The sequence below is a fragment of the Erpetoichthys calabaricus genome, chromosome 1 (assembly GCF_900747795.2).
Source record: "Erpetoichthys calabaricus chromosome 1, fErpCal1.3, whole genome shotgun sequence".
Classification (NCBI taxonomy): Eukaryota; Metazoa; Chordata; class Cladistia; order Polypteriformes; family Polypteridae; genus Erpetoichthys; species Erpetoichthys calabaricus.
The window spans coordinates 204,588,710-204,615,157 of NC_041394.2; positions in this window are offsets into that span (position 1 = coordinate 204,588,710).

Sequence of the window (26,448 nt, forward strand, 5' to 3'; positions counted from 1 at the left end):
ATTCTTTCTCAATTTTTTGTTGCAGAAAAGTAATAAAAGCTACTCAGAAGCCCCATATGCATGTCCACTCAGGGAGCCATCTTGAATCCTCCATATTCACAAATTATTTGAAAGGTTCAAGGCAACTCAGCTTCCTACTACTTTAGGTCTCGACTGCAAACCCAAAGGTTGTAACCACAGTGCCACCTGAGGCAGCTACTTGAATGTGCTGTTGTTCTTTGTGCGAAGTTTTACATTGCCTTGAATTCCGACCTTACATGGTGTACTTTTTTACTTTCTCGTATACGAAGTGCAGGGAAAGTATTGTAATCCTCCAAAAATTCCGTTTAGACATTTTGATGAACCTCGATGTTTTAGACATCCCTGAGTCCAAAAATACCATTTTTGGAATTATGTCTGTATGTGTGTGTGGGTATGTAAACACAAAACTTGAGTATGCTTTCACTTAGGTCAACCAAAGTTTGCATATAAGTATTAGGTACAAAATGTAGATTTTTATCAACTGGTACTTTTCATTTTATTAATGCAGCTACAGAGTATGATGTATTCAACTTTACTTTTATAATAATTGTTCAAAATATTATTAATTTGATTTGTTGTTGATGGTTCTTTAATGTACATAATATAAAAATATAATAATTGTCTTGTGGTTTCCTCCTCAAATATCCATCTCCATATCTGACAATACGAGAAAGTCTAGGGGAGACCACTCCTGATTTTTTCTATTTTCTATTCTTCTGTAATTGTGTGAATCTGAAATTCAGCACACAGGAGGATTTTGTTTGTAAAAGAATGATTTAAAGGAATAAACATGGACAGCCCTGAGGGTGCTTACATTCTTTTGGTCTATGCATGATCTTTTCTTCTAGGGCATACTGCACGGTGTGTGGATTAGTCAGGGGTAGTCGGCATTGCTGACTGTGTGATGCTGGTCATGCAATTTTTTGTTTCTTGTAACGTATCCATGCTCTTTGTGGCCTTTGTTCAGATCGCATGTGTGGTTTCCTGGTTGCCAGTTGGCTTGGCTGCCATGTGATGCAGTATACTTTGCTGATGGTGGCTTGACAGTGGCTTTTGGGTGATTTGGGCTGCATGTGACAGGACTTGGGCATAAACCATTCTGAGGCAGCAATTCTACCATTATGTTATTCAGCGTGCCTTTTGACCTGAATTCCATGACATCACTGCCCCCGGCACCAGAAGAAGGAAACATTTTTGTTATAAACATTGGAGAACCACAAAAGGAACAAAACAACAACAATGTATTTGTTTTATAGCCCAAAATCACAAGGAATGCCTCAATGAGCTTTAACAGACCCTGTTTTTGACACCTGCCCAACCTTTACTCTCTAAGAAGACAAGAAACTCACTAAGAAGATAGGAAAACAAATTCACAAATTATTTGTAAGGTTCAGGGCAATGCAGATTTCTGCCACTGTAGGTTTCAAACACAAGCCCACAGGTTGTAAACGCTGCATCTCATATAGGCAGATGCTTAAACGTGCTGTCATTCTCTTGATGGGCTTTTACATTGTCTTCAATTCTGCCCTTCTATAATGTGCTTTTTTCTTTTCTTTTTTTTCTTTTTTTTTAATCACAGAAAACTGTACTTGAATGGAATGGAGCCTTATTCCATGATCCTAATTTGCTTCAAGATCTTGCATACTATGCCTGCATATTTGTTTGAACTGTTCTTATGAGTTTTAAAGTTGTTCTTTCCATATCAAATTTCCGACTTCTATACTAAATTCTGTGAATTTAAAATTCAGCATACAGGAGGTTACAGTTTGAAAAAGAATGATTTAAAGGAAAAAAACATCTGGCCAGCCCTGAGGGTGCCTACATTCTTTTGCCCTATGCAGGAAAATAATAATATAATAATATATTTTATTTATATAAGACCTCATCTTGTTTATTTTTTTCTCACTCTCCAATGTACAATTAGAATTAAATGATTGGAGCTTGAGTTCCTTCTTGTTGCGTTTCTTGGAGACCAGTAATAAATGTTCTTGCATAAACTCAATTCCTGGGAATAAAGAAGGTAACAATATTCAACTTTTGTTAAAAAGAAACAGGTCTTCCCTCTAAAGATAAATATTTTTTTTAAAGTATAGTTTTACACTTTAAAATACTATTAACTTGGTAGAAAATTATATATTTGTAGTGTGCTTTAGATCAGAAATATTTTGGAAAAAATGCACTTCATTGAGAACACAAGGTTTTTAACCAAAAACTGGTAAACAGTATTGTTTGCATAAATATAAAATCCATTTTTACATAAAACGTGTACATGAGAAATGCTACAACACACAGTGAAGCTTTCTTCACTGACAAACATTACTGAAAATGAATTATGTGCAGGACCTCTGTGTGTTGGATTATACTGGCAATTCAATTCAACACTTCCTATAGCAATAGGATCAAAGCCAGGATGAATGTGCAATATTCTGTGACAAGAATGAAAGAACACTCCTATAAAAGCTTTGAGTTAGCCATTATTGGGTATTTTCTCTGCTTTTTATGCACTTCCAGCACACTTTCTATGATGCATTTGTTTTCTTGTTTTGCTTTCAGCCCCTAACAACTCATAAAACATAAGCACTACTGTTTTCAACATCAGTATTAATAACTTGATATTTGTCACAGAAACCATTCAGTACACTTTAATTGGGAGAGAGAAAGTGTACTCTGGGATGATCATAGCAACAATATATTGTATTAGTGCCTACCTAATTGCTCATTTACAAATTTTTATATATATAATTTGAAAATAGCAAAAACCAATTAACATAAAAAAATGGCAACTTTTTTATTTTAATCATCGACAATTCCACACGGACACTTTCTGTAACATTGAAAATATCCTGCCTGTTTATTTTCTGTTCAATTTAATGTATTTGTGTTCAATTAGGTATTGTGTCCTTTTAGTTCATTATCTGCCCTTGGAAGTGGAAGAATGTAAATGTGTTATTTGGCATAACAGAGAAGAATAAGTGATAGGGATATGATCAGATGAATAAGGGTTTAAAACAGCATGCATCAAAGACCCGGGTCCTCATATATAACGCAGTGCGTAGAATTCACACTAAAACATGGTGTATGGACAAAAGTGGAAATGTGCGTACGCACAAATTAATTCAGATGCACAAAACTGTGTTTAAGCCAACTTCTACGCACTTATGCTCCATAAATCCCAGTCAGTGGGAAATTTAACGCATGTGAACACGCCTGCCGCCCCACCCCGACTCCTCCCAGAATTATTCCCCTTTGAGTATGGAAATGAATATAAATAGCCTCTTACATTCAGTGTTCTGTAAAAAGACAATGGCAAAAGCACATGGAAAAAAAAAGACTTCAGCGAATGTGAAGTGGTGGTCCTACTCAGTGAGGTGGAGCCAAGGAATAAAGGTACTTTTTGGTGGGTTAGGCAGTGGTATGAGCAACAGAAGGAAATTGACGGAATGGCACTCAAAAGTTCAGAGTGTCATACGGGAGCATATTAGGGCACAGAGAAAAGAAAAAAATTGGGGACACAGTGAACAAAAAAAAAAAGGTCAAAATGTCGACTTTTATCTCGAAACTTCCACTTTAATCTCGTAGTTCATTTGTCATTAAAGTAGATGTTTAATTTACTCAAAATCAAATTGCAACTAAAGTAGCACGTGCTTGTTAAACAGATTTTCTCTTTCGTAGACAGGAGCACACAGGCAGTGATCGCCACACAGAATACATTACATTCAAGATCTCACAGCTCTCTGAACATTTTAGAATAGTAAGATGTATACTTGATATAATTTTCATGATGAAATACATTAATACATTACATGACCCTGAATAGAATCATTTAATACAGCAATACTGTCTCTGTCAAACATACCAACCCCCAATTCCTGTCCTTCCGTTTTCTTTCTCCACATAACCAATCGCCACACAATGAGTTCTGCAATAAATGTAAAACCACCTGTAACCTTAGAACACAGATTCTTCAAACTTTTTATGGAAAATTGAAAAATCTTTGTAATACATGTTTAATTATTCCATCCATCCAGGGTCGTGCCAGTCCCAGCAAGCATACAACTCATCGCTACTGCTGCATCACTGCAGTGAAATGTAATATGCACACTTTCATGGATTTCATCATAAAAATGATATCAAGTATACATCCTAATATTCTAACAGCACATAGCTCCAAGAGGATAGCTCTTGGAAATCTAATCTGACTTAGAAGACAGTCATCATCATCTGTAAATCATCGTAAATGCACACTCTCTTCTATTGAATTGAACTGAATGCATTTATTGACATTGATTGTATGGTACAATGAGATTCAATTTGCAAATCCTCCATAAACTTATTTTCCAATAAAATGATACAATAACAATAATACAATAAAATACAATAAAAACAAAAAAAAATATACAATATGAAAACATAAGAACAATAAACATGTATATACAATGCAGATGCAAATGGTTCATAATGCGGCTCAGGTTGTGCAATGTTACAGTTGTAGTGCAAGTTTACAGTGAGGTAATTATATTTATAAGTACAAGCAATTCTACAAGGAACACTTGATGAATTAATTGAGTGAGTTTATAGCTCTTAGGATGAAACTGTTTCTGAGCCTTGAAGTCCGTGCAGGAAAGGCTCTGAAACAGTTTCATCCCAAGAGCTATAAACTTGGAGATAGGAGAAGTTCAAACAGGATGCGGCATGGCTGAGTGGATTTCATGCAGATGCTGGTGGCTTTCCAGAGGCAGTGTGTTCTATAAATGTCCTCCGGGGCTGGAGGCTGTATCCCGAAAATCCTCTACACTCTTGACACAACTCACTATAGAGCTTTCTGATCAGTTGCTGTGCAGCTATGATACCGCACACACATACAATAGGTGAAAATACAATGCTAAAGCAGCTATGGTTTTTGGAATAGTTTGTTCATTCTGTGTACTATTATATTGTTACAGAATGATTACAAACAAGTGAAATAAATTGGTAAACAATATGCAATTAATTTTGGTGTATTTGATAAATCCCGTGTCAATGATGAGAGTCTGAAAAAAGGGAGACAACACAGAAACAGTAGCACTACTTTGGCACTGGGTGCCGCCAGTTTGCAAAACCAAGCATAAAAGTGCATACGCAAGGTGGGAGAATGTCATGAGAATATGCATGGCTTTACACCAAGTTTAGTTTTAATCCATTGTGATGTGAGCGTTGAAACGGCCGTACACAACATTTTTGTACGTATGCACCATTTATACATGATGCCCCTGGTGATTTGAGTAATATATTTCTTATTTTCTTTTTCTGTTTTATGACCAAATAATGTAACACTTAGCCACAGACACTTATTCTTTTACAATTTGTATCTGACAAACTTCCACTAAATTTCAAATCTTCCATCTCTGTTTAAACCTGAAAATGCTTTGCTTACAGGGTATGTTCCACTTGCCCAGCCATTTATTGCCAAGTATCTGTCTAAATCTACCCAGTTGGATTTTGACTCAGCTATGGCTCAGAGAGAACTCTTAAAACCAGTTAACTCCTTCCTCCTTGCTGCAGATAAGGAATTTCCCTCTGCACTGTTTCTTCTTGGCCTTTAATGTGGCTACACCCTACTATTACAAAATAATGCCAGCTCTAAAGAACTGTGCTGTGCTTGCTACTCCTGGGCATATGCGGTAAGTTATCTCAGCAGTCTCTCTCTGTTGTGTGCCCCAAGATTTGTAGCTCAGTTCTTCCCTGTTCATTATCTACATGTTATCATGTAGATGATATCCAACTAGAAAACCACATATCAGAAAATGAATGACATCAGCACATTAATATTTACTAAATTACTACAGCTGAAAAGTATAATAGTATAACTCCATAAGTGGACACATTCAACTCTAACTTAACAATTGTTAAAAAAATGACCAACATAATAGCTGAATGTGGAGCAATGCATATGAAATGAATGAAATGACAAGTGTGTAATTGAACCATTTAAATATAAAAAAATTCAAATGAACAGCTAAGGCACAGAGAATCTAACAGTACTTGACTAGTTCATATTAGCAGGAAAGAATATACTGGTATACTAATATGCATGTCACTGTAGTAATTTGTGGATAACTGCAATTAAATAGATTATATACTCTAAACAATAAGGTTTTTGACAACTAATAAAAACATCATAGTATGAAATTGCTACCAAACTAAACACTGGTCCTGGAGCATGCTGTAAATGTGAGAAGAGACACATATTCACAAAGAAGCAGAGAAGATTTGGAATAAAACAAGTATATTTTGGACAGACATTGTTTTATATTCATTCAATTAATCCTTTTTCTGGCCTGTCTACCATTATTTAAATACAGCATCAAGCTGGGGTGAAGCCTAGCCGAGCAGCATCAGGCACAAGATAGGAACCAATTCTGGACTGCCAGTTCATCACATAACACACTAACCCACATATCCATGTGGCCAATTTGTGATCTCCAGTAATTTTACCATGCGTCTCTTTGAGTTGTGGGAGATCATAGCTAATAGATAACTGCATCAGTTTATGCATCTACATTTTTCAGAGGTGACAGCATCATGTCCCACTCCCTACACTAGAGGCACTCTGCCTGAGCAGCCATAGCTTTATATTTTCTACATGTGCACCATCAATCTCCATTTGTCTGTAGTATCACTGTACTTTCCAATTCCATACAGTATTATGCTCTTTCTCTCCAGTTCTGTTCTCATCTTTGTTCTTTCCTCTTTAATCTGTTGGGTCTCCTCATCAGTATATTATGGCTTGTACAAATACAGTTCAGAGGTAATGCTATATATATCATCATTTTCATAGTTGAACACTTTGCTGATTTAAAATGATAGTTTATTTGTCTGAATTTTGAAGGAAAACATACCCAAAAGTAGTACATTCTCAAAATGTGTGTGACATACACAATATCAGCTAGAGGATATCAAGCTCTTCAGGGGTGAAAGGTTATCATGGAGGGAGAGAAATTCAACAAGATGAGGCACAGAGCTGGTTTTCCTTTAAAATGGCCAAATCTCAAAAAGTTTGTTTACTTTTCGATTTCCTTTCTAGAGCAACATGGATACACTGTTTTACAATATCTGTGCAATCTCAAGACACAGATTAATATCCAATAACATTCTTGCCATAAAAAATGGAAGTACTTGATAATTTTAAGCCTTTTTTTCATGTTTGAACCTGGTTATCTTCAGCTCTAATGTAAGGTGGAAGAACAGTATTTTTAAAATTTATTAAAAAAAATGCTTAACTTTAGAACACAATTTTATGTTAAAAATAATATATACCATGATGGTGAAGAAATATAGCTTTGACTTAAAAAAATACCAAATGTATTCTTTAATTATGCTAATTAATATTCAGAAGCATTCAAACATTTTTCTGCAGAGATAATGCAGTAATCATTAGTCAAAAAACAAAGCAAAAAGGTCCGAATTTCAGAAATCACAAAAGTACAGCAACATCGCAAGGAAACACTCACCATCTCCCTAGCACATTCGAATGAACATCAAAAAACTGTGGGTTAACTCTGCTTTTATAAGACTGAGGGCAGTCCCATATGAGACTAGTAGCTGTAGCAATTCAACACACTGAACTATACAGCCAAGGCTCTGCATGCACAAAGCTATACCAGTAACAGTGGAATAAAACAATTTTCCTTTCTAAGAAACATCTTACTATAGATGCAACTCTTGCAGCAGGTATTCCAGTGTTACAAGCAACTATAGAACAAGTAATGGGGACATGTTAGAAATTGGTTGAATGTGACAGTTATACTTCCACACAAAACACTGTACATTTATACACAGATACATATATAGACACACACACACAGTGTTTTACGTGACAATATTTGTTATTACAGTGATCCCTCGCTATATCGCGCTTCGCCTTTCGCGGCTTCACTCCATCGCGGATTTTATATGTAAGCATATTTAAATATATATCGCGGATTTTTTGCTGGTTCGCGGATTTCTGCGGACAATGGGTCTTTTAATTTCTGGTACATGCTTCCTCAGTTGGTTTGCCCACTTGATTTCATACAAGGGACGCTATTGGCAGATGGCTGAGAAGCTAGATTGCTTACTTTTCTCTCTCTCTTGCGCTGACTATCTGTGATCCTGACGCATGGGGATTGAGCAGGGGGGCTGTTCGCACACCTAGACAATACGGACGCTCGTCTAAAAATGCTGAAAGATTATCTTCACGTTGCTATCTTTTGTGCAGCTGCGTCCTGAAACGACATGCTGCACAGTGCTTCACATACTTAAAAGCTCGAAGGGCACGTATTGATTTTTGACTGAAAAACAAACTCTGTCTCTCTCTCTCTCTCTCTCTCTCTCCCTGCTCCTGACGGAGGGGGTCTGAGCTGCCACCTTCAACAGCTTTGTGCAACGGTGCTTCGCATACTTAAAAGCCAAACAGCCCTATTGATTTGTTTGCTAGAGATTGTTTTCTCTATCTATGTGACATTCTGTGCTCCTGACACGCACTCCTTTGAAGAGGAAGATATGTTTGCATTCTTTTAATTGTGAGACAGAACTGTCATCTCTGTCTTGTCATGGAGCACAGTTTAAACTTTTGAAAAAGAGACAATTGTTTGTTTGCAGTGTTTGAATAACGTTCCTGTCTCTCTACAACCTCCTGTGTTTCTGCGCAAATCTGTGACCCAAGCATGACAATATAAAAATAACCATATAAACATATGGTTTCTACTTCGCAGATTTTCTTATTTCGCGGGTGGCTCTGGAACGCAACCCCCACGATGGAGGAGGGATTACTGTATATTTATCTGGTGTGTAACCTTACAACCTGTGGAAAGAAACTGTCCCTGAGTCTGCTGGTCTGAGCGCTGATAGTCCACTATTATTTGTCAGAAGGAAGGAGTGAGAAAAGCAACTGTGGCTGAGGTTTTTAATAATACTCTTTTACTTTCTAATTCAGTGAGTGTTGTATATGTACTGTATTACAGGGAAAAATAAAATAGATCGGGCAAATGATTCTAAAGGACAGAAAAACTTTCTCACACAAGATTCAGAGTGGGATCAGGCTAGTTTATTGGGAGAAATGGACTTGACTCATTTTGGACTACCACACTTGATGATAAATAACATGAAGTAGAACCAGAACTAAGCTGAAGTGGAAAAAAGTAATTAATCTTCTGCAAAAGTCTTTCAGACAACCTCTGATATTAAGAAGGTATTGACAGATCACTGATGAGATATCCTGCGGTGGGCTGGCGCCCTGCCTGGGGTTTGTTTCCTACCTTGTGCCCTGTGTTGGCTTTGCTCCATTAGATAAGCTTTCATTTCTGACCTGAATTATTATACTTTATTTTGTCATGTTGTATAAAAAGGATAGGTTTGAATGTACAATTCGAAAATCTATAATCTTGTTTTACAAGAACCACATGTCTATGCCATTTCTAGCACCTGTGGTTTGTACTATTCAATGTAACAGCAATCAATCATTTATTCAATTTATTCAATCATGCTATTACATGGGCCAGGGGATAATGGCTACCCTCTCAGATGCTGGTGCCTTACACCTTTTTCCAAACCTCAGAATGCAGAGGACAGGCATTACAATGTCGTGTATGCTCTTGAGTGCTCAGTTGCTTAGTGCAGCATTCAACTCTTCAATTACAAGTGGCGATATTTTGATGTATCAGGAGGGAGGCTGCTCTACCAGACAATGAAGTTCTGCAGCATTGCGAGTGCATATGTATAGGGATGGTTAGCATAGTCCATGTATGATTGTTTCAGGGTGGCAAGATTTATAAAGGGTAAATTGTGTAGATTTGTGTGTGTACCAGGTTTTATAAATCAGATTTTTTTTTTCCAGATACACATTTTCCTGTTCTTTTGTCATATGCATATTTTCACCCTCAAATCCATGTAAAATTTTATAAATGAGGCCCCAGGTCTGTAACCGGTAGTGAAGGAAATGCTGTCTGCTATAATCTCATCCCCACTATATAATCCTGATAAGGGACCAGACTCAATTAAGTTTTTTGCATTTTCTATTAACTTAGGTGTGTAAGGATATGAAGTTACTCTTTAATATATCAGATTGCTATCAAATAATATTGTTAGTGCAGACAAGTGGCAATAAGATGGACACTTTATTGTCAGCTAAGGAGTCCAATTTAGCCTCAATGTCAGAGCCATGGCACCCGGAAAGCACCTTACTTTAAGTGTTTGGTTGACAAAATAAGCCAATCCAATTTTCTGTTTCCCTAATCACTCTCTGGTACCTAATGCATTCCTTCAAAGGATGTATTTTCCCACCATCTCTTTGTTAACCATATATTTTTGACAAATTAACTTCCTTAGCATATTAGACCCGACCATCACTCGTGCTTTAAAAGAAGTGCTAAAAGCATTAGTTCTGAGTGTCACTCAGGAATGGTATAGACGTGTTTTGCATAAAATTACTTGGGCTGTAAAAGTGCCAACTGCATTAGTGCCAAGCATTACTCGGGAAACGGTAAAGGCGTGTTTTGCATAATTATCAGGTCAACATGTTACCCAGGCAAGGCTGTCTTCTCCTAACCTCATATTGGTGTCTAAGAAACTCCTCTCATCAGCTGTGGTGGCAAGGTGAATAAAACTTAAGGCAGGAAAATTGAAACGGACAATGAAACTGAAAGTGATTCTGGTGAATCTGAACGTGACGCTTGCATCACTCGTACATGTGCATATTATTATTATTATTATTATACTTTCTACACTTCTGACTTTTTACTTTTAGTGTTTTGCATGTTTTACAGTAGAAAGATGAGATTTAATAAAAATGTCATTTTTCAAGCCAAAACATGCAACACTTTTTACATAATTTTATAAAACATTTAATGCTAAGGAGTTTAAACTGTGTGTATTGTTGGTAGGAAAACCTAAGCTATACATACTACAGATCACAAAACATATAAATGTGTCCTCAGCAGGTATAGAACAGATGGGAATTTCACTTAGCATCGGCTGTGTAAAAGATGCCACTTTCGCTGGGAAGTGTCACTGAATATATTGTAGTCATATTAGGGATCTCAAAATTCTTTATTGTTATGCCTGCATTTTGACAGTGCCCAGCAACTGAATTTTAGTTTCAGATTGCTCACATTGAATATCAAAGATTAAATAAGGATTTGAGCGACATGTAATTCTAGCCAAATCGGTTAGAGACAGCATGTGAAACAAATACCTAATTGGAATAGTTAAGAGAACTTTAGAAAGTTATGCAGATGATTACACCTTAGAATGTTTAGATTATTTATTCAACATCTGCTACCCCCAGGACTGCCCTCGCTACATCTGGCATATTATTATTAATGTAGTGCTTTAGTTGTTAAGAAGGTAACAAATCAATGGTCAAGTTTGTTTCATCCACAGTGATCTTAAGCTTGAGTGTGAAAAACTTCAGGAAGTAGAAGATGGAACAGTCAGTGTCAGGTAGGAGAAATGGAGAAAACAGTGCAGACCTAGGCAACCTACAAGACTTATTGTTTTGGTGACATCTCTAAAGCCTCGACAGAGTTAACAACTGGAACCAGAGCAAGGCTGAAGAAATAAAGGAAAAAACTTTTCTGAGATTTGCCACTGAATGTAAACTTTATTGTACTGAGCAACAACTATATGATGCTCCATCTTCTCCAATGGAAGATGACAGGGCTAATGCACACACATTTCTGAGATTTATTAGTATTATATAAGTAAGCGCAAAATAAAACTTGGGGTGATGCTTGAGCAGCAGAGAGCCATTCCATTTCACAGCACTTGGATCATTGCTCATATCTTAGTTGGTTTGGCTCCTGTGTGCAGTTATCACTGTTATATTTGGATTCATGTAGTTTATTCACACAGTCTAAAGGCATCTAGTCAGCTTGATTGACAACTCTAAACTGGCAATAGAGTGTTATCTATTCCAATGTTGAATGATTGTGCCTTGTACCTATTGGTGTCAGGGAAGGTTCCAGCTTTCTGCCTCTCAGTACAGAAGAAGAAGGTTCAGAAGAATTAAGGAATGGATCAAGAGCACAGAACACCATCGGTTCTTTCAGTGTTAAAGCATGTAATCAATAATCAATATTTACCTATAGAGCTGTAATGATTATGCAGAACAGTCACATATTCAGACCTTGAAATAGTACTATAAAAGCAGAAAAAATAATTTTCTTTGTGTAAGTTTAAGAAGAAAGAAAATCTGACAAACAAGAGGAGCGCATCTAGTCTATCAAACCCATTTTCTAAAGAACATAAAGATTTATTTTTAGAATATGTGAACTTTCTATTTAAAACTCCATTTTACTGGTGTGTCTCAGTTTTAGATGTTCTATTTAATGCTATCCATATCCCCTCATTCTATATTAATAACAAAACAACTTTTTGCCAGCAGATGGTGACGGAGAGCCAGCACTAATTCTGTGGTGTTTTGTGGTGACTTCAGTCTCTGCTGGCTTGAAAACATGCTAATTGTTTGTTAAGAGACAGAGTACACAGCACTCTAGAGAATAATCAAAGAAGCTGAAAAAGAAGAGTACATGAATAAAAATTTGTCTTTATACTGTGTTATACATCCCAAAATCAGACAAAATAATCAGCAGAACACATATAAAAAGTGGAAGGTTTGCTGTACACAGACAAGCCTATGACCATCCAATCACAATCATTACAAATAACAATTTGCACAGTGCATTTTTGTCTTTCTACAACTGAAATACAAATACTTGAAAAAAAAAGATTACAAAGAAACAGCTATTTTCTACAGTATGAAACTATGAATATGGCTCAGTAATAACACATAAACTTTCTTTTGCATTCTTTGATTCATCTGATGAGATTTTTTTAATTTGTTTCAAAATTACAGCATGCACAAAATGAAATAACAATGGTAACATTCCAACTTTAGTTCAACTAATTGTGTTTTTTCCACAAATATTAAGCTGTAGCTGCTCCTAAAAGTGTTCTCCTGGTACAGATGAGACCACACTCCAACTGATGTTTGAAGAGTATTTATTTGCTCTCTCTCTCTCTTTTTACAGCTCTCAAAAACCGTGAAAAACTTGAATAAAATAAAGCTAGTAAATTAAACAATAAATGAATTACACAGGTGTAGGGATAACAAAATTAAAACATACCATGTGCGCTTTCTGACCAGAAATTCAGGAGTCTTTATTACAGTCTTTCTGATACTGCACTCATGTCTATCTTATTAAAACAAACATTTTTCTTCAGCTCAGCATCCATTAAGTGTGTCACTATGTGTATTTCCGCTCCACCAATGAACCTTAGCACGTGACCACTGCACCTTTCCATTCAGACCAGCTTTGTATACTTATGTACAAATACATTAAGATCATAAAATAAATAAAATTACAATTAGAAAAGAAAATATTATCAACAATAAGATTGTACCACAACTATTATGATATACAATATAATTTTTAAAATATATTTTACAAATTCAAACATCAAATTTACATATATATATACACACATATTTTGCGACAGCTACATAAGCCTTTTCCTCAGTTCCACTGAATATCTCCCATCAGAAATGAACTGAAATGAATGTCAGAATGAACAAAAATCTTTTTGCTCTGGTTGTTCTGGCTTACTAGGTCTTTCTACTAAATCGATGTCTTCTAGTAATGAGAGTAACTGGTAAGTTTTGATTTGCATACAGTTTTATTAGACCGACACTAAAGTTGGTTTTACAGGTGATTTCACAATTGCAAAATGAAAGAAAATCACTAAAAAATAGTTTTCTGGTGTTCATTTTGGGAAGGAAAACAAGGAATATTGTACTTATATTGAATATAAGTACATTTAATCTGTCACAAACCAGTAGAATCATTTCCGATATAAGTTATGCCTCTTGATCATAGCACTGCAGAGAAGCATAGTTCATTTTTTAAAAACGTGACATTCTACATCTTTTTCACATGAAGACACACTAAAATGCACCATTGTGTACAGGAAAATTTCACTGTGTAAGCCACAGCCATTTAGGATTGCAATCTCCAAGACTGTCATCATAATTGGCAAAAGTGGGGATCGTACTACCATGGGGAGATGACCTTACTCTGTTGACAACAAGTGCTTGAGCAGTTGACAGCAGGCAAATTCCTCACCTCAAGGTTACATAAGGAAAGATCTGCCTAAACTCTCTGTGTCCAAGATGCAAATGCTTGCATGATCATTGATTTAAATGAGATACATTGACAGCAAAGACATAGAGACAACCACGACAGTGCAACTAAAGATACTCCTGAAAGAGGACTTCCAGAACTGCTTGAGAAAGTGGCAAGAGCAATGGGATAAGTGTATTTGAAGTCAGGGGAAATATTTTGAGGGGGATTAGTGGCAATGTGTCTTTTGCTGTAATTTTTTTTATGTAAGCATTCACCATATTTTTTTGATTACATCTCGAATTTAGCAAACAGAGAGAAATCATATTGAAATAAGCAGCAACAGAAAGATTTAAATATGTGATTGCATAATTCAGCCTTTCTAATGCTTTAAACATTTTTCCTGGAAACCAAAAACATTAATAAATGTAAACAGAACTACCAAAAAAAGAAACATCTAGGTAAATTTAACAGTACATTTGTAGGAGATATTCAAATGAAAAGCTCCACTACTCCAATTAGTATAAAACAACACCTTACAGAATGCATGAGTGTTTGCTTTCTCATACCACACAATATTTGGGCACCACATCTACTAAAGCATAACATAACATCATTTAACAGCCAACAAACTTAAATATGTAGATCACAATAGAAAAAGTGTGCATGAATCTTGACAATGGTAATGTTGTATTTTTAGTCAGTTCTAGGAATTATTGTTAGTCAACTATACATAAAAGAAAGAATTGCAAGAAGTTGGTCTGAGATGGCGTCAGTAACACGTCCTGGACAGGATGCCAAAACTCTGGCTAGGAAGGTGTCAGGAACATTCCCTGGATGGGAAGATAGAAAGAATAATAGAGGACTTGGCTTAAAGTAGTACCAATCCTAGCATACAGCAGCAACAGCAACATATTGGTCTATATCAGACTCCTACAGGGGATCATAAGAATTGTAAACCGAATTGCCCTGCAGTAGTGAATGCTATGGGCCATCAGAGAGATATTTATTTCTATTACACATTTTCATACACAGGATGTAGATCAAAGTGCTTTACAAGATGTCAAAGAAATAAATACAAGAAAAAGAAAACTAATTAAATTAGTTAAAATAATAATGAATAAATAACAATAAATAAATCAATAAAATAAATATCTACCTTAATAAAAGGACAAATATGTGTATGTGTGTGTGGCTGTGTCTATCCACCTCTTTAATAATTTCTTCTTCTGCCCTAGAATTGACCCTCCCAAAGAACACTGACATCAACCTGGCTGTTCCCTTCTCCTCAGTAACAATCCAGGGCGCATTACTTCTTTTGGGTATACTATTCTGCCTCTCAAGGACAAAATTAAAGATGACTTATCTAACTATGAGACTTTTTAACTGCTTAGTATGCAGTATGTATGCTTGTTATTTTCTGCCACTTCATCAGCCAAGTGAATTTGTGCATGTAGTGAAGGTTTGATGCACTACAACCTATATGGGCACACGACCCGGCACACAGAGACCAGTAGGCACACGTAAAAATAAATTTTTCTTCAGCTGGGGGGCACGTCTTCCCTGTGTCCCTCAGCCACAGTACAGTCCCACAAGCACAAATTAAATACAGCAAAACAAAGCACACTGGTCTTCACCACCACTCCTCCCGGCAAGCATTGTCCTCCTCCTCCCGACTCTGACTGCCGATGGTGGCTGATGGCTCCCTTTTATAGCCCACCCAGAAGTAGGTGATTGATGACCTAGATCTGGCTACACTTCCGGGTGTGGGTGCATCACCGCCCACACGGGCTCAGGAAGCCATGCAGCTCCCCCTGGCGGTGGCCACGGAGCCCAACAGGGCTGAGCTCCGGAGTCCCATATTTGTGGCCCCGATGCAACCCAGGGGGGCTGCCACCAAACGTTCCGGGGGAAGTAGTATGCTACCCACGGATGTTCCTCTGGACCAGACTAAGTGTCGAAGGGGTGTCCCGGCAGGGCATGGAATCCGGTCGTCTGCCACAATGTTTAGTTAACTCAAAGACCACATCTACTTTCAACATGATTCATATCCCTCATTCAACAAGCGTCTCCTTACTTTTGCCATTTATTTGTATTTGGGCAAGTCTTTACTATTAACACAAGATTCATTTTGACAGATTTAATAGATTGGGAATAGGAAAGGAGAATGTTCTTTTTCTGTGAAGATATTCTGCACCACTGCAGCTCTGCTCTGTGTGTCTTTAATCGGACCGTCTTTGATGTCATTCACACTTATGCTTTAGGGAAAGAAATTTGTCCGCTCTTGCTGTAAGATCCTGAGAGGCATGTTAACAGGATGAAATGTGTGTCCTTTTCTGTCTAATGAAGTTATAAACAGTTTTAAAAGTACAAATATGTGCCTAGTTACATATTTTCAGATAAGAATACTATAACATTCTGGTTAGAAATCAGGCAGACATACAGCAGAAGAATAAGCTTATTGTTTTTCCCCCACTGAGACAGAGAGAGAAGAACATTTTATTATTATCCCTCTGCTGTTTGCTTTATGACAGGTGGCAAGTGAAGGTGCAGAATGGATGGGAGTGTGGCACTCGGTGGTTGGGATCAGTAAAGGCTGCACTTTAAAAGACACTCATACTGATGAATAGATAGCACTTCAGAGTAAGACTGCAGTATGTAGTAGATTGCAAATCCTCTCACTGTAAGGAATATCCCAGAAGTGAAATCCCTCAGGGTAGCAAAGTGAGAAACCTTGGGGACTGAAATGTGAACTGGTGAAGCCCCAGGGGTCACTGAAGGCAACAGAAAGGTAATATCTGACAAAGATGGATGCTGACTTCTTATTCATTTAGGGTAGAGAGCTGCTGTTAGTCATGATCCTGCCACTCACTAGGCTCAGAAGTGGGTGCAGCCCTCAAAATACAAAATATAGCCCTGCTCTCACCACAGGTCTGTATCAGAATAACATGCCTCATCATTTCAGGCCTCAAACTCAAATGGCAGACTTATGGCCTCTACGGGCCCAAGAAAGGGGCAAAAGATTTAAAAGTGCAAAATGTCCACAGTAGGGAAGAGAGGAAAAAAAACCTACAAAAAACCTCTGGCCCTAAAACAATATAAGGTCCCTTTGATAAATACTTATTTATTTTAATTCAAAAAGCTTGAGATTAAAAAACAAAGGCAAGAACACAAATACATTTTCCTAAAAGCAAACAAAACAAACATAAATGAAAAATAGTACATTTAAACAATAAAGAAGGTCAAAACCAGATTATCCAATAATCTCAAAAAACTCAAACCAAAAGACAGGAACAGTAGCAATGCTGAAGAAGCCATTTCATCTGCTGTTTAGTTTTAACTAACAGTGGGGGAAGTTCTTCAGATACAACATTTGTGAGACACCATAAAACTAACATTATTCATAAGCACAAAGATACTACTAAACAAAAATTATATGAATCAAATCATACTTAAAAAAAGAAAAAAAGACAAAAATAATTATTTTTACAATAATAGTTAAAATAATATTTAAACAGCAACAAAAAGGCTAAATAAACAGAAAGCACAAATGAGCCAAGGATGAAACCCTGGCTGAACTACAACACTATTATTCCAGGGGTTGATCTGGAGACTCTTGTCAGAAAATACCCTAAAGTGAGGCCTGTCAGACCTCCAGTTGTTGTGCAATTTTGGAAAATGGCAGGACAGAATGCAAAGAAAAGCAAAGACAGTGGAGATATTCTGCAAAGCACAGTAATGAAATCGAGATATAGCTGAATAAGTCTCACTTGAATAAGTCTCATTTTACAAGTGAAGCTCAATCTTTTACAAGAACACAAAGCATAATTTAAATTAATTTCATTTAATCAGGACAGACTTGTGCAATTCACAATTATGAGAGCTCTCATGATATTTAAACTACTCTGAGAATCATTGACAACATTTATGATAAATCAAAAAGCACAGAAGAGAGTGAAACATCTGCAAACTGAGCACGTGTGACTTTTAAGTGTGAAGGTGATGGGATGAATGGTGTATTATGAAATATCCTGGAAAAGTACAGAGTTTTATTTAATTGAAGTAAAACAGAGATACACATGGTCAAGTCAGCAGTTGAACAAGAAATAATACTTGATCATTAATAAAAAAAAAAAGAAATGCATCTGCTATTAAGAAAGTGATAGAGGCCATTCACAACCAATTGCAGACCAAGTACATTACTGATGTGAATGTTTGCATTGCATAATTAATGCTAATAGCATTACTCAAATAAAAAAATGTTTCCTTTGACTTGGTTAATGACACACTTTAAACACTTAGAAGAATTATGTATTCATTGGCAAAGTGAAGTGCATTTCACAGCAAGTGAGAATTATATACAAGAACATACAGATATATACATTTGCATGCAAATAGATAGTGTACAATTTGGCAACCAAAGAGAAGGCTGCAACCTCTGCTTTGGTTTTGGGTTAACTAAGAATGATACTCCTGGGGAGTTTGCCCTAATCAGGTGGAGTGATAGTATAATACAACTGGCCATACATCAGTGCTATTTAAAAATGACTTATCAGTATATTAATGGAATATGCTTGGCAGTGCCATGACATTTGGGAAACAAAAGAACATTTTCTAGAATAACTGGTAAACGTTGGATAAAAGTATTTTACCAGAAAAATATACATCTTTCATTGTAAGATATCCAGAAAACCTTCTGACAAACCAATGCCTTTTCCAATGTCCTCTGCCTCATCAACAATGTACAACAGTGAACACTGCACCAGATGTAAAGTAAAGCAAGGCACAAAGGTCAGGTATTTGTTTGGGCATGCTGACTTCACAATGTATGGCTTCATCTAATTGCATATAACGTTTGTTTTTGGGAATCAGGAAAGACCAAAGAGTCTGTGCTGTCCTTTAACAATATTTTTTATGAACAATCAGAGTTCCCTGATTCATCAGATATTCAAGAAATTGGTACACCAGCATTTTTCAAAGCAAACAGACTTTTTTATGCATTGAGTGTAACCACAAACATTTGTATTCAAATCATCAGTACAAGTACCAGGCAATTCTTGCCAATTTCTATAATGAATGTTTCTATTTTACTGGCAGATTCTCAATTATGAAACATTTTGTCGTTTTAATGTTCAACTAATGAAAACAGCACAATATGGGCTATTATAAAAATAATATAAAAGGACAAATGCAATTAACTATAAAGGTGTGCAATTGAATCTCTTCAATATTATACTATTCAATATTATATAACTGTAATTATAGACAGAGAGAGAGAGAGAGGTTGGAAGCATGCACTGATTACAGTGCGTTGCTGCACCTACCACACGCCAAACCACCTGGATTGAGATCCCAGTGCAGCTGTGCAACGGGTGACACCTCAGCACCTCACTGAACAGTGTGAGGTTTTTTTTTTTATAGTGGCTGGAGTGCCAATCCTGCCACCAATCCCCAGGTTTTGGATGACCTGCTTGCAGGGCTCTGTGCAGATTACCCTGGGTGGAACAATTGCAAGTTAAGAGGCTTTGTTTAGGTGCCCAGTGGAGTGGAATCACTTCTGGCATTTATGGGATTCTAGCAGGAAACCTTCCAATTGCTGGCACATATCCCTAGCCTTACAGCCACCACTCCAACGTTAATAATTGTAGTTATATAAAAATTGTCATGACATATATATCAAAAATGAAAATGAGCTTTCTTTCTCATCATTATTTGCAGTGGTGATTTCGAGGAAGGTGACAGGGACTCAGAAGTTATGTCACTCACTTCCTGTTCGAAGTTCTCCTAAACTGCAGATGGAAAAAGAGATTGTATTGACCTTGTGTTAACAAGAGTTCCCCTTCTTGGCCCAGGGTAGTAATGCTTACCTGTGCTTCCGAATCGCACATGCCTGTTAACAAGTATGATTAATTTAAATAATAGTGTAACTAAGAATGAAGCAGCATTAAATCTGCTAAAACATGTCAGAATTTTACTCTAAGACTGAGTTATTTATTGATCATTGAGTTTCATGATCTGCCAAGATACAAAATCAAAACAAATTATAAACATTAAAACCAAGTCATAAACCAAAGTCAAGTCAAAACACACAAACCTAAGGGTAATTCTGCGCCAGTCCAGGTGGTGGCAGAGTGGTGGTGGCAGAGTGCGCTAATCTTTTCTTTCTTTCCATTGCAGACCAGTTTCAGGAAATTCCGCCTGGCCTGATGACTCCACTTCTGGTCACAACCCTGATGACGTCACTTCCGGTCCTGAAGACGTCACTTCTGGTCCCGAGGATGCCACTTCCTTTGTCAACCCTGATGACACCATTTCTAGGCCAAAGGATGTTACTTCCAGTTCCAGACCCCACCCCGATGACATTACTTCCTCTGCTTTAATTTAAAACCACAATCTTTACCTCACTCAGTCAGTTCTGTTTTGCACTCCAGTCTGTACACTACTGTACAATTTATTTAGCAATTTTGCAGCCGGGTTCAAGTACACGGGAGTCTGCCTCAAATCTCTTTGTGGCTCTTTTGTCATTCTTTTGATACACCACAATAACAACAAAATTTCTGCAGCTGAAGACACAAAATACTAGTAACTATGACCCAAAACAAAATACAAAATGCCATAAACATAATATAAAAGTATTTTAAAAACAATAAAGCATAGTCCAAAGTAAAAACCATTTGTGAAAATTACCCAGAAGGGCTTGTAACACTGAAATGATGACACAAGTAAGTCTGGAATTAGGAGGAGGTATTGAAGAGACTTAAAAAGCAAAAGTAGTTCACATCTGAAAATGACACATCCTTAAAGACTGAGAAGTAGAGTGGCGATTTACTTCTTTTATTTCATTTTTGGAGCAATCAAAACAGCAGTTAAAAATAGGGTCAATATACAGTAATTAGGGTCAAAAATAACATTAACCAAAATCCTTTAACTGAAAACCTATACTCGAGTCAGAAATCTTAGTCAAAGTCAAAACAAAGTGTAACCAAATTAAATGTAACTTTCTTTCTGTCTTCCTAACCTTTCCTTTGAGATGGCTTTAGCACTGGGCTATTACAGGTCTTTGGTTTGAAACATTGAAAATTTGAACATACTGCAACACACTATATTTTATAAGTGCAATGTTGTCAGACATTATGTCACTATATGCCCAAATGGCTAGTAAGAGGTATGGTTGCCGACAATGGCATAGTGACACCCATGAAAATTACACAAAATGCCGGGACTTCTCTGGAATACCCTAAACAAATTGGTGCTGCAATGATGTCAGTAGAATAACATTAAAACAAGCTAACAACAAAAATGACTGTAGAAATAAGTCCATAAATGAACACACACAAATACGGACGTTCTCAAATGGTAGTCTAATAAGTAACAATATACAGTAAATAGCAACAGCAAATTAATAAATACAACAAATAAAAACATCCTCTAATTAGCTCCTTGCAGAATGAGAGTCAGAGTTTTGAAATGGAATAAAAGAGAACAGAATGAAATTAACTTTTGGAGACTGATTTTTACTTTCTCGTATACATAGTATAGAGAAAGTATAGGAATCGTTAAAAAAAACGCAACCTCGACATTTTGATGAATTTTGACGTTTTTAGACCTTCCTGAGTCCGAAAATACCACTTTTGAAATTATATCTGTCTTTGTGTCTGTATGTAAACATGATAACTCGAAAACGCTTTGACCTAGGTCAATGAGATTTTGTACACCTGCTTTATACCAAAAATAAGGAATCTTATTAACTTTTGGTTGTGGTACTTTAACTGAATACTTTCACGAATTTTCAAGCAAACTATGCTATAATTACAGTTAGATGATTCAAATTTTGTATAGATATTTATAATAATAAAAACCAAAAACATATGAAATTTGAGAAAAATGACTCAACTGTAAGTAGTATTTTATTTAAACAACCATCTGAAATTTTTGTATCATGGGAATATAAATGTGTACACGTGAGTCATTGTCATGCACTCCAAAACATGAGGCTGTGTCTTGGTACTTTAGCAAAATGAGCTTTATTCAACTTGAAACAGGAACATCAGGGTTATTTATTGCAGTGGGAGCTACCACTCTCTTATACACAAACACAGCAAACGGGGCATAGTTGGGGCCAGGTTGGTGACCAAGTTATACTGTTCCCTGTCTTTTATAATATTCTATGCATCACCCATAGGCGACAGGCACGTATAGTGAGATCTCAATCAGGTCGTAGTTGTGTCCGTGGCACTTTTCTGCTGCACTGTGAGCCTGTAGTTGAATCGGCAACAGACAAACAGTCCTCCAACGACGTGGCACGTACACTTCAGTGTGCCGTCCTGTTGGGGAAAGTCCTAAAAGGTTCTAAAACACAATATAGTGCATATTCTTTCAATAGCTATTATTCATTTTATTTAAATTTATACATCATCAGTTTAACAATAAAGAAAGATGTGTGAAGATTAAATATGCCATGTAAATATAAAGATGTAATAGGAACAATAAGCTGCTATGTTCCCATTGTGTTCCTGGTAATACATTTAATTATATGATTTTTTTTTTTATTTCCACTATCATTATCATAATTAAATGTAGATAAATGCAGTTTTACCAATAGCAATTTATTGCAACATATATCATATAATACTAACACTTTTTCTATGTTTATTTTTACTTTGCATGAAATCTAGGCAATGCATATGTAATCATGAAAAAATTCCACCACCATCATTTTAATATAAAGTTTGATTATAAATAGAGATAAATGATTGTGTATCGATATTATCGTTTAAAGCCACAATTGACAGATGTTTTGTGATGCAATTTATATGATTTGTGCACTTATACATCTTGCTATTTAATAGTTATCAGAATTATCATGAATCATGAAAATTAGCACCTTTCTCAATGAACAGAAATTGGAATTTTATTAATATTCATTTGCATTTCTGCTTTTGGTGTTAAGTTTTGATGTTGATGCTAAAATATATATTAACTGTTCTATATGAGTAAATAATATGTTGTGCATCTTCATTTTGTGCCATTTTTTTATGGCATTGTTCAGCTGACATTTTATAATCACTGATGTTGGTAGCCCAATACATTGTGAAACATAGCATTTCTCCCTCGCTCCCTCACAAAAGCTTTAGTGGAAAGCTTCTACTTCCTTGGCTGCCCTCCAGTGTTGCTGTTGCCGTTTTGATGTTCCACAACTAATTCCATTCTGCTTCAATCAACTTTTCTCTTCCATGTCTTTGGGGTCAGGAACAACACCACCTTCACTCATGTTCCCCAACTTTGTCAGCAAATGCAATCCAGGATTCCCCCTGAGATACCAGGAAGCCACACATCCAGGCCAATGGATTTAAGCAGAGGAGCATACACACACACACACTCACCCTCCACATGGTTCCTCTGGATGGCTCTAGCTCTAGCTCTAGCTCTCCCAGGTTGGTGTGGCCACATCAAATTTTTTATTCCAGAAAGATGACTATATTAGGATAACGTACAATTCATTTTATTACAATATAATTTTGATTGCTGTGTAATGGTCTATAAGCATATGTTCATTTACATTTCAAACACTTTCTGATATTTTTATTAGCCCCCTTATGAATTACCATCTTTATCCTTGTTTGATGTCCTATATTTTGTAAATAGAGTCTTGTTCCACTTTTCCACCAGAAGCCACGAGGAACCATGCTAAATTAAGCAAATCCTGGTTTCCATTTTATGTCCAGTGCCTTTTCTCGCCTAAAAAAATTTCAAAAATAAGACCTAAAATTTTTTTTTGCACTCTTGGTTACTACCCTCTATGTTTAACTTAATAGAACAACTCCTACAAGGTTGTAGTGATATTGTTGCCACTGATTGTCTTGCACTCAATTTAACATGTTCCTTTGTTGTACAAAAAGGATTTTCAAGAACACTTCATCTCTATTGAAGTGCAAGAACTTCCTGAAATTTGAGTCTATCCAATGCAACTTATTGTATGACTTTAAATAAGAAATATGTAGTCCAATATCAATGAAGAGTGAAAACACAACCATTATAAGTACCACAAAGCATCCATCCATCCATTCATCCATTATCCAATCCGCTATATCCTAACTACAGGGTCACGGGGGTCTGCTGGAGCCAATCCCAGCCAACACAGGGCGCAAGGCAGGAAACAAACCCCGGGCAGGGCGCCAGCCCACCGCAGGGCAACACAAAGCATCACTGACAAAAAATATAAGAAGGTAAACTTCCATGTGGGTGAGTCTGAAATATGTTTTACCATACAACATCTATTTTAGGAGATGTCTGGATCCTGGCATTAGTGGAAAGTGGGTTTATTACGTACAACATGACAGTGCCTAATGCACAACTGCAAAGATTAGCATTGTAATTTTGTATTATTAATGCCACATGTTCTCAAAGACTGGAAGTAGTTGACCAATGTTTTAGATTAGATTAGATTAGGGTTAGATTAGATTAGACTTTATTTGACATTTAATGTCAATGATCACAAATGACAAGGTGAATTTTATATCTGCATCACATAATGAATGCCTTTCACAAAATAAAAAGTTCATTAGAATGATTTAAAATTACATATGAATTTATTTTCTTTTGATATTTGTGCTTTTTCCAAAATAACTGCTCAATGTCATTGTGGTCCACTAGGCTGGCACTGCCAGCCGAACCCAACACAGACACACGTGGGACACAAGTTCAATGTACACTCTTGAATTTATTTTCTTTTTCCCTTGTGGGAAATGCCTTCCCTGTTCCCCACAAGTATAACACAGTCCTGGCACAAGCACAGCACAAACAATGAATCCTTTCCTTTACTCTTTTCCTTCTCCTCCTTCACTCCTCGGGTCAAGCTTCGTCGCTCCTCCTCCCGACTCTGGCTCTCGGAGTAGTAGCTGCTGGCTCCTTTTATAATGCACCCATAAATGATCCAGGTGCTTGATTACTCGTTTCCGGAAGCACTTCCGGGTGTGGTGGAAGAACTACCCATAAGGGTTCAGCAGCTCCTGCTGCAACACCCCCTGGTGGCGCCTGCGGATCCCAATAGGGCTGCACCACACTCCAACTCCCATGAAACCCTGTGGGAGTCTGAGGCACCGCTGCAACGCTTGCATCCCGGGGGAGGTAACGCTCTGGCCACGCTTGTTCCCCTGGTCCTCCCAGCATGGCGGCGTCCCAGCTGGGCAAGAGCCATGGCCGCACGCAACAGTAATCCATAAGGCAATAGATTTTAAGTAGCAGGCCCAGTAATTTAGATAAGACATCTCTCCACAAATACAGAATGGAGCTGATTCAGATTTTAAGTTTAATCTTGCAAATATATTTTTATTCCAGTTTAACATTTGGTTTTAGTTAAAAATTCCAGTTCAAGATGATCACTGAACAATTTATTTTTCACATTAGCTATTCTAGATGAATACTCAAAAAAGTTTTCAAGTAATATATTTTCTTTGCTTAAATATAGAAAACACATTTGTAGTTATAAACAGTGCAACTTCTGTAAAAAAGAAACCAGGTTCTCACTGCAATCTGTAAAGATAATGTAGAATCATTCTGAACTGTTCTAATTTCAGTCATTGATCAAATAGTAGCACAGTGACACTTGTTGTATCTTCAGCCAAACTGATTTAAAATTCACCTACATTTCATCTTACAATTAATCTTTCTGACATCTCAATTTATTTTTAGGGTGGTGAAGGACAGTTAAAAGTTCTAAATATCACAAGTATAATACAACAAATTCAGAACATCATCGTCGTTGTTCTCTAACCTGCTTAGTCCGGAACAGGGTTGTGGGGGCTGCTGGGAACTATCCCAGCTGGCATAGGGCACAAGGCAAGAATGAACCCTGAACAGGACATCAGTCCAAAATTCAGAACATGCATGAGTAATTTATTGCTTATTACTTTACCACTTTGTCAACTTGGGACTTCATAACAAAAAATTACTTAAAACATATTTCTCAAATTCTGAAAAGAAAAGAAAAAATTGTCCTGTGTTAGTGCTGCAGCCTCGCAGTAAGGAGACAGTGGTTTGTGTCCTGGGTCCTCCGTGTGTGGAATTTGCATGTTCTCCCCGTGTCTGTGTGGATTTCCTCCCACAGCCCATGCAGGTTAGGTGAATTGGCAATCCTAAATTGGCCCAAGTGTGTAGTTGGGGACTGTGTATGGGTGTGTGTGTGTATTTGCCCTGTGATGGACTGGCACCCTATCCAGGGTTTGTTCCTGCCATTGTGCCCTTTGCAGACTAGGATAGGCTCCGGCAGACCCCTCCAGCCCTGTACAGGATT